Source organism: Heteronotia binoei, chromosome 5 (assembly GCF_032191835.1).
Source record: "Heteronotia binoei isolate CCM8104 ecotype False Entrance Well chromosome 5, APGP_CSIRO_Hbin_v1, whole genome shotgun sequence".
Classification (NCBI taxonomy): domain Eukaryota; kingdom Metazoa; phylum Chordata; class Lepidosauria; order Squamata; family Gekkonidae; genus Heteronotia; species Heteronotia binoei.
In genome coordinates this window covers 86,325,736-86,337,801 of record NC_083227.1, presented here as the reverse complement: position 1 = coordinate 86,337,801, position 12,066 = coordinate 86,325,736, and the positions used below count along the sequence as shown (strand labels likewise).

General features: G+C 40.6%; 1 protein-coding gene across 11 annotated transcripts in view; it reads right to left on the bottom strand.

Moving 5' to 3' along the window:
* The window catches only part of ERC2 (ELKS/RAB6-interacting/CAST family member 2), a 1,199,719-nt gene extending 1,189,410 nt beyond the window's left edge, over nucleotides 1-10,309 (bottom strand). For 6 of the 11 annotated variants that reach the window (XM_060239773.1, XM_060239768.1, XM_060239771.1 and 3 more), the window contains exon 1: nucleotides 9,993-10,265. The gene's annotated coding sequence lies outside the window, so the exon portion shown is untranslated. Of the gene's footprint in view, nucleotides 1-9,992 lie in introns of all 11 variants that reach the window. The other 5 variants (XM_060239777.1, XM_060239774.1, XM_060239776.1 and 2 more) reach the window with 2 other exon arrangements.
* Nucleotides 10,310-12,066: the final 1,757 nt, after the last annotated feature.

The window sequence follows — 12,066 nt, the reverse complement described above, 5'->3', positions numbered from 1 at the left end:
TCACCCATACAAAGTAGGATGCTTACAAAGCAATTAATCTGGTAGTTGTAGTCAATGTGCACTAAAGTACTGGAATCACACTGAAGTCTCCTGAATTCAAGAACACCATAAAACTTGTTTTATTATAAAACTTTGCAGGAATAATCAATACAGAGCAGTTAACAGTGAAGATAAAAATAATAAAGCTATAAGCCTAAACTAAACACATTCACAAACACTGGTTCAAGATCCAGATATTATCCACTAAACTGAGTCCAACAGGATTCTAAAGTCCAAAACAAAGTTTCCAGGCAGTATGATCTACCCAGGATCAAGAAATGTCCTAAAGCCAGATGTAATCCAGACACAGGTCAAAACTAGACTGAAAGCTCTTCCCTGTATCTCAACGACCTGCATTGGCTTCATTCTAGTTAACTAATCAAATGTATAACAACTGATGTAACTTGACCAATCAAGTATGTTGCTAATCAGTTGATTCAACCAATCAGATGGGTTTATCTTTTAGACAAAATAACCTGCAGCTGCATCAGGTCCAATTAAACAAGTACCTTCTCCCACCCATGAGCTCGGACAGCAACAAGATGGAATGAATTCCCTCCCCCTCAGCCCCTTTCTTGTGGCCTTGAAACTGTCAGACCTAATAGTATGACAGGCAAATGAGTTACCTCCCATCTCCCTTATCAGAGACTTTGAAACTACAAGCAGCTTGACCAAATTTTTCAGAGAAAGGAACTTCCATCTTTTCAAGTCCTCAGCCTGAACCATTGTTTGAATTAAACACGAAACTGTTTAAAGGGACCAGTTTCTTGACAAATATTTAGTATTTATTTATCCAGCTTTAATTACTGTGTAAGTGTTTACAGTAACCAGTGCTATTCTTGAATATTATTTTTATCTTTATTAGTCATTAAGAATAAATATGGTACAAAATATTACAGCATCATTAAACAAGGCATTATAGAATGTTATTTTGTGTTTTTTAAAAAATAATACTATTCTTCTCTTTGCTAAATGCGACAGCTACTTCAAACAGAATGGCACCACTGTGGGGACTGTCGTTTTAAATAGTAGAGTTTGTGGATGGAATTAACAAGTAAACACACAAAGTGTAAGAACTGGACAGACCTCAAGAACAATTTTTTCCTTTAAAAGGCTTGTTACAGTCAACATTGTGGATTATTTAATATTGCAAAATGCAAAGAATAAAAAGCAAAATGTATACTTAATTTTATATATCTATTTAAAGCAAAATCCATTTTCAGCTGACAGGGATATTTTGTATGTAGATATGTGCATATTTGTAGTATGACTTAAAGCCATAAGCTGCTTTCTCATCAGAATGTAGATGATGAATGGATCTCTGGCTTTGGATAGGAGCCCTTCAAGGAACACCGGCTGTGTGAAGCACTACTGACAATTCAGTACATTCCCTCTGACTCAGTGCTCAATTCACTCTCTAAAGTGCTGTCAGTGGACACTTTTACATGCCAGCACTTTAACTTGCAGTGCACTGCATTCTCAGGGGTAGCCAAACTTCCTTAACCTAAGAGCCACATAGAATAAACATCAGATGTTTGAGAGCCACAAGACAGGACAGCAGGCAGGCAAATAGATGGGGGGAGGTCATGGAAAGAAAGTAACTTTAACTTTAAATACATTCTCCAACATGTCAGCTGGCTTGGCTTGGAGAAGTGATTTAAAGAGATAAATTCCTTCTCCAAACTGGCCTATGGGCAGTGAGGGCTTGGAGAGCCACACAATATGTGTCAAAGAGCCACATGTGGCTCCCAAGTCACAGTTTGGCCACCCCTAACCATTCTTCTAGCTTAAGGCTGCTTCCAAACACAACACAGGAAAGAAAAGGTTTCACCCAGCCATGGTGGTCCAAAGAAAAAATTAAAAAATTGGAAGCCATGCAATTTCGGAATTTGCTCTGTAGCTCATGTGCAATTGAGCAAGCCTGGCAAAGCAAGAGAGAGGGAGAAGGAAACAGATAACAGTGAGTTGCTTGCAGGACTGATGGGAGCCCTCTGGGAGGCTCTTCATTGTTTGCAGGTACAAAAAGACTTTCACTGACCAGCCATCAAGTTAGATCCTTTCACCCTCAGGATTCAACCCACACCAGCCTGCCTTTTCCCAAAGTCAAACTAAATGGTATGAAGTCTGCTCATTGCCAGAGATGCCTCACAAGTCTATATTTCTCCCAGTTATAGAGCTAAACTCTGCTAGCAGGCAGAGCTACCCTTCAAATTCTGTTGTTTTGCTGAGACAGATCCAAACTATGACTGCACTCTCCCTAAGGCAGACCTGAACTAAGACTACCACTACCTTCCAGCATTCCATCCCCATTCTGAAAGGTGAATGGATGCTGGAGCAGCACTCCCATAGGCTCAACTGAGCAGCTGTTTTTCCTTTCAGGGCCAGGACAAGCTCCTGTCTGTCATATAGAGGCTTCATGGGATGTTATTTACCACAAGATGCTATATACCTCCATGCCATGAAAAGCTTCAGCTGTCCATTTCCACAGCCTCTAGTAAAGGAACAGCCTCTATTAAAGGAACAGGACATTTTTCTCCAGGCCCATTGGCAATTCTAAATCCAGTAAATATAAAACAGTGAGTTTTCCAGATTTTCTAAGCAACTGATTATGAAACACAAAAGGTGTGATTCTCACTATACAAACTTGTGACAAAGCTTTAAAACGATCTAAAATTGCAAAGACATCAAACTATGCTAAGGGTAAGAGGAGACAAGGTTAGGAAAACACAGCATTAGCAGCCACAAAACAAGACTGAAGGAAACTGAGAAAAATATATAGAATAGTATATACCTAAACAGTTTTCATGCTCTTGCTAGTCTGATCTCATCGGATTGAATGAACTAAGCAGGGCTGGTCCTAGTTTGTATTTGAACGAGAGACTACCAGGGTTGAAGCAGGCAATAGCAAACCACCTATAAACATCTCTTGCTTTGAAAACCCTGTGGGTTTTATTGATGCATTTTAAATGGAAGTAATAAGACACTGTCATGGTCATTGTCACATTGTTATTGCCATACTCAAACATTTTAAAATGTACCTTTCAATGAGGAGTACAACCAAGTGCATCGCAAACCACAGTATATAATAATATAATAAATTATAAGAAAAAATAGATGGTACACTCAAACTACTTTTCCTTAGGTGCAATGTTATTTCTTCTCAGTATGGTATTCTGAGCATTAAAACTACTAGTCACAACCTTCTCATTCTCTCCACTGACTTTTTTTCTTCCTTAATTAAAGAAAAACCATCAATTTACATTACAGCAACTACATGGAGGTCATTTTAATACATTCCATGTGGCAGTTGCCTCCCGTTCATGTGCAGTGGCTCACCATGTAGTACATGCCCTTTTCTCTATTCTATTGGTTTGCAGTGACATAGAGAAAGTTGCCCAAGCACTATGATGAATGGACACAGACACAATTCACCACATCAAATGACCTGCACAATGATCAGTTACATTTAAACCAGCTCATAAAGAGTACTATAATTTCTGATCTACCCTCACTTAGTTACAATGTATAATAAGATCATTTTACATCAGTTTCATTCACTATCACAACTGATATTATCACTCAGTCTCTAATCTGCCCTTTCTGGACAAGGTGACATAAAACACAGTAATGGAACAACTCTAGGTCTTCCTACATGACTTATTTGCTCTGGACACTTTTCAGCCTGGTTTCAAGTCAGGCTATGGGACAGAGACAATACTGGTGGCTTTATCTGATGATCTCCAATTGAATGTTGTCAAGGGTCATGGCCTATTAGTTGCTCTTACTGGACTTATCAGAAGCATTTGATAGAGTGGACTATGCCATTTTGCTGAGATGCCTGGAGGCAAAAGTAAGTATCAGGGGATTTAGCCATTAGTTACCTATCGGTTACCAGGTTCAAGTCAAGGTATTGGCTATCATATACAAAGTCCTCCATGCTTTCAACCTGCATATCTGCAGGACTGCCTCTCCCGCTGTACTTCAGTGTGACAGCATTGCTCATCTGATCAAATTCTGCTGAAGATACCACCATGCAAATGAGAGAGGACCAATGGTTTCCTGCAGGCATGCATTCTCTGTTGTGGCCACCACCTTCTAGAATGGCCTCCCTGAACAGTTCAGAAAGAAGAAGACTAGGTTTTTATACACAACTTTTATCTACCGCAAAGTGGCTTACATTCTCCTTCTCTTCCTTTTCCTCCAAAAGGCACCTTGAGAGGTAGGTGGGCTGAGAGAGTTCTGAAAGAACTATGAGTAGCTCAAGGTCACCCAGCAGGCAACATGTGGAGGAGTGGAGAATCAAATGTGGTTCTCCAAATTAGAGTCCACTGCTCTTAACCACCAAACCATGCTAGCAGTTCCGTAAAACATAACTGATAGGATGTCATTTTTAAAAAGGGATTAGGGCTGTCATATAATATAGTGGTTCAGGAGGGCACATATACAGGGAACAGGATTATAGTATATTTCATTGTTATTACATTAAACAATCTTGCTCTTACTTCATATCTCGCACAATACTTTTTTGCAATGTGTTTAATTTCTGTAATCCTAGTCCTATTAAATTGTTTTATACAATATAATCTGCTTTGAGGGTCTGTTTGAAAAACAATCCATGAATAAAATAAATACAGTGCAGCTTTGTCCAGTACTGTCATCACGGTTGAAAAATAATCAGCAAAATATGACATTCTGGGACAAGATAGTTCAACGTCTTAATCATAAAGTTAAATGACAAGGAAAACAGATTAGTAAGGAAATACTAATGCCCCCCTTGATAGATCCTACCTATGGCTCAAATGAAACAAATTATTAAACAAATGACACTCTCATGTGCTATTTAATTAAAATCCTGTGGCCATCTAGATAACAGCTGTGCTGATGAAACAAAGAAAGAGCAGGGAAGCAGACATGAACATCACAAGACATAACTTCAGATTTTGAGGAGGAAGGCAAGAAAGGTGTGGAAAGAAAGGTGTGGTTTGGATAAGTGATTTAAAGAGAGAAATGTCTTCTTCAAACCAGCTGGGTGGGCAGTGGGAGCTTCGAGAGCCACACAATATGTGTGAAAGAGCCCCCAAAAAGATGGCGGAAAACCAGAAAGGGACAATAATACAAAATAGAACTTGTGGATAAATTAGAAACAATCAAATCCTTTAGAGTAATGACAGCATGGAAAGTAAAAAAGCAACTGTGATCCACTTAACTGTTCTACATTGAAGCATATGTTCCATTTATGGAATGTGAGAACAGTTCACAAGTTCTAAAGCACAAACCTATCTTGGACTTTTTTTTTTTACTGTATAGCATTTCCACCTTTTAATTACTATACCTCAGTATACCCTCCAACACTGCACAAACAAAAACATGCAAATAATCTAAGTCACAGCCTAAACCCTCATATTATTATTCAATGCTGAAGGTTCAGTTCCACCTTCTGTGTACTGTATGCACTGATACTTTAATAGACTGTCTTCAGTTTATAATGCAAATTGGTTCTTTGGATTAAATACATATTAGACAAACATAATTGTCCTTTTAAAAAGTCACCAGCAGTTCAAAATAAACCTCTGCACCTGCAGTGCTGACTATGTATTGCATGTTGCATTAGTGTACTCTAGAAACAACATGCACCCATTTTCCCCACATGAAAAAATTAATCCCTAAACATTATGGGAAGACAAAATAACTTTGAAAATAAAATACTAAAAATTTTAGTCAGGCAGGCTCCCAAAGGCATAATTGGGAGAAAATAAATTGTTATTTACCAATGAAAAAGGCCAGAAAACAGAGCCTGGTAAATAGCAATAACTAGAGTGAATGTTTTAATACCAATGAATGCTAAATACATAATTACATTAGAGACAGCACTCTCTGTATCATGTATTTAGTAGTGATGACACCCGAAAGACTGCAAAAGAAATTTAAAGGTAAAAGTGCAAGCACCGGTCATTTCTGACTCTGGGGTGATGTCACATCATGACATTTTCACAGCAGACTTTTTATAGGGTGGTTTGCTATTGCCTTCCCCAGTCATCTACACTTCCCCCCCAGCAAGCTGGGTACTCATTTTACCGACCTCAGAAGGATGAAAGGCTGAGTCAACCTTGAACTGTCTACCTGAACCTAGCTTCTGATGGGATTGAATTCAGGTCGTGAGCAGAGCTTGAACTGCAGTACTGCAGTTTACCACTCTGCATCACAGGGCTTTTCAAAGGAAATTTAGACCATCCCAAAGCATGATTGGGGGGGGGGGGGAGTCTTCTTGCTTTCCTCAAGCAGCCCATTCCATAAATTGGAAGCCACAAAGAAATCAGACATGTACAGGAAGTTGGTGATCATACCCATTTGCAAGGTGGCACCTATAGACGGTTATGCTCAGATCTGGAATGTCAGGTAATCAGCTGTTAAAATCACAAGTTCTAGGATAACATCTTGTTGAATGTTCAATACTTTTTATAATTCCTTGCAATCATACTTTTTCAGCTGAAATATTTGTTTCACAGTCATTCACATTTCAAAAATAGTTAAATATAAATTCAGTAACTACCTTTTTATATCTAGTTTTGTGTGTTTCACAAATACACTGCTCTCTCAGTCTTTTTGGATACTTAGCTTCTTTTAACACATGCCATAAGTACATGCTGTACAGATACCCGGCTCCAACATCTTGCTCACACATTAAGTATCACTCCCTCAAATATTCTGTTCTCTCTCTACTGAAAATAAACCAGAACAGGATGCTGTACAGGTGTGAGTATACAAAGACTAGTATTCTTCATTTCCATCTACATTTGAGAAAAAGTTAAAGTTATTAAAGGGAATATTAAAGGTATTAAAACCCCATGAGATGAGGGCTGAGTTCAGGAAAAAAGATGAAATCATCCAATGGAGGAACAGAGAAGATTACTATGGGTAGTTCCAGAGAAGCCATCTAAATATGGGGTATGATTCAGGGCAGAGAGAGCATGTTAGGAACACGAAAAGAAAATTCTGTTTTGAAGCATAGCGACTAGTAGCAACTAGCAGCATGACAGAGAGCACCAAAGCAGGAGTTGAATGATTCAAAATAGTTAACAGGAGATGAGTTAAAGGAGACTAGAAAAAGCCAGGGAGATGTCATAATTTTAAAAGTAAGGACTAAGTCCCTTCTAGAATCTTGCTGCTTTTGGACATTTTCTGGGCACTGGAGTCTCTGAGGTATCTATTCTTGCCTGGCATGAAGCATGAGTTTTTCTGCTATTATTTGTTGATTTACTGTTTTATTGTTGATGGTTTTATGCTGTAAGCTGCCCTGAGCCCATTTTGGGGGCAGAGTGGAGTATAAATTAGAATAATAAAATATATGGCCTGGGAGCTGAATCCATCTATCTATCTTTCTAATGACAGGAAAGCAGTCCAGAGTTCTAAACAGAGTGGTAATCAGAGCTTTTTCTTAAAAAGAAGAAGAAGAAGAAGAAGAAGAAGAAGAAGAAGAAGAAGAAGAAGAAGAAGAAGAAGAAGCCAGAACTCATTTGCATATTAGGCCACACACCCTGACACCAAGCCAGCCGGAGCTGCGTTTCTGTGCATTCCTGCTCAAAAAAAGCCCTGATGGTAATGAAGTATAGCAACCCAGTAAAGAAAAGAAAGTTGTGTTTAATGGTGTTCATTGTACAGTTTGCAGAGGGAAGAAAGAAAAAAAATAGGAAAAGAAACAAGAACCTTCAGAGATATGGATGAGAGGCTACCAGAGGACACACAAGGTTTTTAGGAGTAGAGGACAGGGCAGACATGGAACTGTTAAGAAAGAAGCAGCAACAAAATGTAGCCATTGCTAGACAGGGAGACAGAAGTGTCAACTATGAAGCCAAGTCAGGCAGATAAAAGTACATCCAACAGGAACATAGAGGTATTAGAAAACCTAGAAGAACTAGATTCATAATGTTCAGTTAAAATTAGGGTTTGTGCACACATTATATCTTTTGTCCAACAAAGCACATACCATTTACCTGAATGTAGCTGCACATTTGACATAATAAAGATGGCAATTAGCCTGAGGGGAAGATGCACACAAGCCTCTTTAGTAGTGGAATGTTGATATAGAGGTGGTAAAAGGTACCATCGTATCTTTGCCAAATTCCTGGACATCCAAAAACCACCAACAATATAATAACCATATTATTTTAAAAGAACATTAGATTTTTAGGTGATGTGCTAAAGTCATTTCTAAAATATTATGGAACCCTGCCCACAGGCTCACAAAATCTATCCAGCATATTTTTGGCTCACACACTTTCAAGAATGGAACAAACAACAAAGCCTAAAATTATCCAGGTCAGCTTCTGACATTGATCATATTTAAAACCAGACATATCAAAAGCTAGTTTTTGCGGGGTGGACGGGGAGATGCAATGTCTATTCCAAAGGAAAGCAAATAAAGACCATTATCAGGATCCCTCATTACATGCCTTTTTTAAAAGTTCTCTGTTCATGTGAAAATGAACACACGCATTATTTTTTTCCCAAATGCAAATATATCAAAAATAATATTTTGGCCAGACACAAAAAGGAGGAGCAGCATCACTGTCTCTGCCATGTTCTATGTAGAACAACATTTAATATACTGAAGGGGGATGCTCTTGTAGCTTTCAATAGGAAGTACAGGTTAGGCAAAAGTGAGCAAACAAGGGGTCAGGTTACCTAAGGACTCTCTATGCAGCTTCCTTAGAAAGGAAAGCCTAGAGGTGCTGGGGGCAGCCCCATTTTATATTTCCTTGTGGAAAATCACAGCAAAAGACATCAAATGTTGCTTCCCTGAGCCATTGCCACTCTCCCTCTTCAGGGGCATGATGAGCCTTTTTTGTAACCAAGAAACAGGGAAGGACACTAAAGATGCTCTTTTACATGAGGCTTCCCTACCCTTCCAGGGGACCCTGGAAAAAGGCCTGGAAGGGGTATGTAATCCTCCCGGGGAAAGAATGCCAATGGGGAGGGGGAAATCCCTTCTGGTTTTAGTGACGCTTTATTTCACTGCGGATGGGGAGGAAAGGGAGGGGATGAGATAGCAAACAAATGGTTAAGTGAAACCACTGATTTAAAAAGCCAACCAGGAAACTAACCCTGACAAGATGATTTGCCCTCCTCCTGGCTGCACTGATTGGCCGAGTTTATTGTAAGGAGCCTGTTCCTGTCAATGCATGTGGCCTATTGGTTTGTCCATCAAAACAGAAATGTCAATTCACAGCTAAGGGAGTAGATTCTCCACCATCCATTCCAGGCTTAGCAGGCAGCCACCTAGAAATCAATCATACACTAATAAAAACAGGTATCTCCCCAGCCACATTATTTTTACATCTTTGTATAAATATATATACTTACAAAGTAGACATATGCACTAAAAATATGTACTTGAAGAACTATATTCTGCACCATAATCTTATGCCTCCTAAAATAATCTGTAAATCACAGAGCATCTTAAATGTACTATCTCTTTGTGCATTTATGGTATTTATAAATGATAATATAATACCTTTATGCCTTAGTATAAATTCTCCTTCAAACGTAAAAGAGGTGAGGGGACAGCCTCTTTACATCTGACTAAAATTCAAAGCTTTGCATTTGTCAACTATTACCAATATTTCAATCTCCTATGAAATAATAAGATTTTATTTAAGACCGCACAAACCTAGCAATTGCATGACTATTTCCAATTGCAAGAAGCATCTGGACACTGGTTTTGTATGGGAGAGGCATTCATTGCTCATATTAGTAAAGAGATGGTCAGTTATTGCAATGAATTTTAGAAAAGGAATGCTCCCTCCTCAGACAGGCTTTCCTTCCCTGCATTTCCCCATCCCCCTCGTCCTCTTCCCGGTCCCTAAACGGCTCTATCAGCAAAGCAGCATCATTTTTCCTGTGGCTTCAAACTGGTTACATGCACAATGGCCATATTCGTGCTTTAAGCTCCTCACCTTTCAAATCATTGCCTCTGCCTCGCGAGTCCCGTCCCTCCTCACATGGATTTTACAACATCACGTCTCGCGGCCAGCCCATTGCGGGTGAAGAGACAGGAGGCGCGGGCGAACAGGTCTGAGGCGAAAGAAGAAGAGAGGACCTGCTGCAGTCAGGAGAGGCGCCCGTCTTCCCAGCCCTCGTTTTTCCGCCCCTTGACTGAAGCTCCTTTCAGTCAGCCGCGAGCCTGAAGACTCGCTGCCTCGCCAATCCCTGACTCAACATTCCCAGCATTCCCGAGAAAGCGTCTCTTCATTGGGGTTGAGCGACCCGCCACAAGAGGCAGCCGCGAGCTTCCTCGTTAAGAACAGACCGGTCGCAAGGCAAAGCTCGAAACGGCGGCGTGAAGCTTTTCTCATCCTAATATTTCTCTGACTCCTCTCTGCAAGCCCAGCAATTCCCGCCTTCACCCGAGTGCGAAGGCGAGGAGGAATTCTACTGCGAAGAAATTCGGAAAGTATACCCAGGTTTGTAGGAGATAAATGACCCTAGAAAAGAGCCCAGCCTAGGATTGCTAACGTTGGGTTGAGAAATACCTGGACATTTTAGGGTTGCCAGCCTCCAGATGGGACCTAGAGATCTCCCGCTTTTACAACTATCTCCAGTTGGCAGAGATCAGCTCCCCTGGAAAAAATGGCTACTTTGAAGGGGGGACTCTATGGCATTGTACCATGCTGAGCCCCCTCCCCAAACCCTGCCCTCTCCCAGATCCACCTGCAAAGTCTCCAGGGTATTTTCCAACACAGACCTGCCAACCCTAGAAAGAACTCTGGTGGGGACAGAGTTTGGGAAGGGACTTCAGCAGGATATGATGCCATAGTCCTGTCTCCAAAATAGCCATTTTCTGCAGGGGAACTGATCTCTGTAGTGTGAAGATTGCTATTCTGTAGAAACTGTAGTCCCCACATGGAGGATGGAAACCTACTGGCAAAAGTCAGGAGAGAGTGCCTCTTTGGCCAAGCCAGAGCAGGAGGTGCCTGACCAAAGCAGCTAGTACATAAGAACATAAGAGAAGCCATTTTTGGATGGGGCCAATGGCCCATCCAGTCCAACACTCTGTGTCACACAGTGACCAAAAAACCCAGGTGCCATCAGGAGGCCCATCAGTGGGGCCAGGACACTAGAAGCCCTCACCCTGTTGCCCCCCACACCCACCCAAAGCACCAAGAATACAGAGCATCACTTGCCCCAGAGAGTTCCAACAATACGCTGTGGCTAATAGCAACTGATGGACCTCTGCTCCATATGTTTATTCTATCCCCTCTTGAAACTGTCTATGCTTGTAGTGCCACCACCTCCTGTGACAGTGAATTCCATGTGTTAATCACCCTTTGGGTGAAGAAGTACTTCCTTTTATCCATTCCAACCCAAGTGTTCAGCAATTTCATTGAATGTCCATGAGTTCTTGTATTGTGAGAAAGGGAGAAAAGTACTTCTTTCTCTATGCCATGCATAATCTTGTAAACCTCTATCATGTTACCCCTCAGTCGATGTTTCTCCAAGCTAAAGAGCCCCAAGCATTTTAACCTTTCTTCATAGGGAAAGTGTTCCAAACCTTTAATCATTCTAGTTGCCCTTTTCTGGACTTTTTCCAAAGCTATAATATCTTTTTGGAGATGTGGTGACCAGAATTGTACACAGTACTCCAAATGGGATCGCACCATTGATTTATACAGGGGCATTATGATACTGGCTGATTTGTTTTCAATTCCCTTCCTAATAATTCCCAGCATAGCATTGGCCTTTTTATTGCAGTCACACACTGTCTTGACATTTTCAGTGAGTTATCTACCATGATCCCAAGATCTCTCTCTTGGTCAGTCTCATCCAGCTCACATCCTATCAACTCGTATTTATAGTTAGGATTTTTGGCCCCAATGTGCATTACCTTGCACTTGGCCACATTGAACCTCATTTGCTATGTTGACACCCGCTCGCCCAGCTTCAACAGATTCTTTTGGAGTGCCTCACAATCCTCTCTGGTTCTCACCATCCTGAACAATTTATTGTCATCCACAAACTTAGCCACTTCAC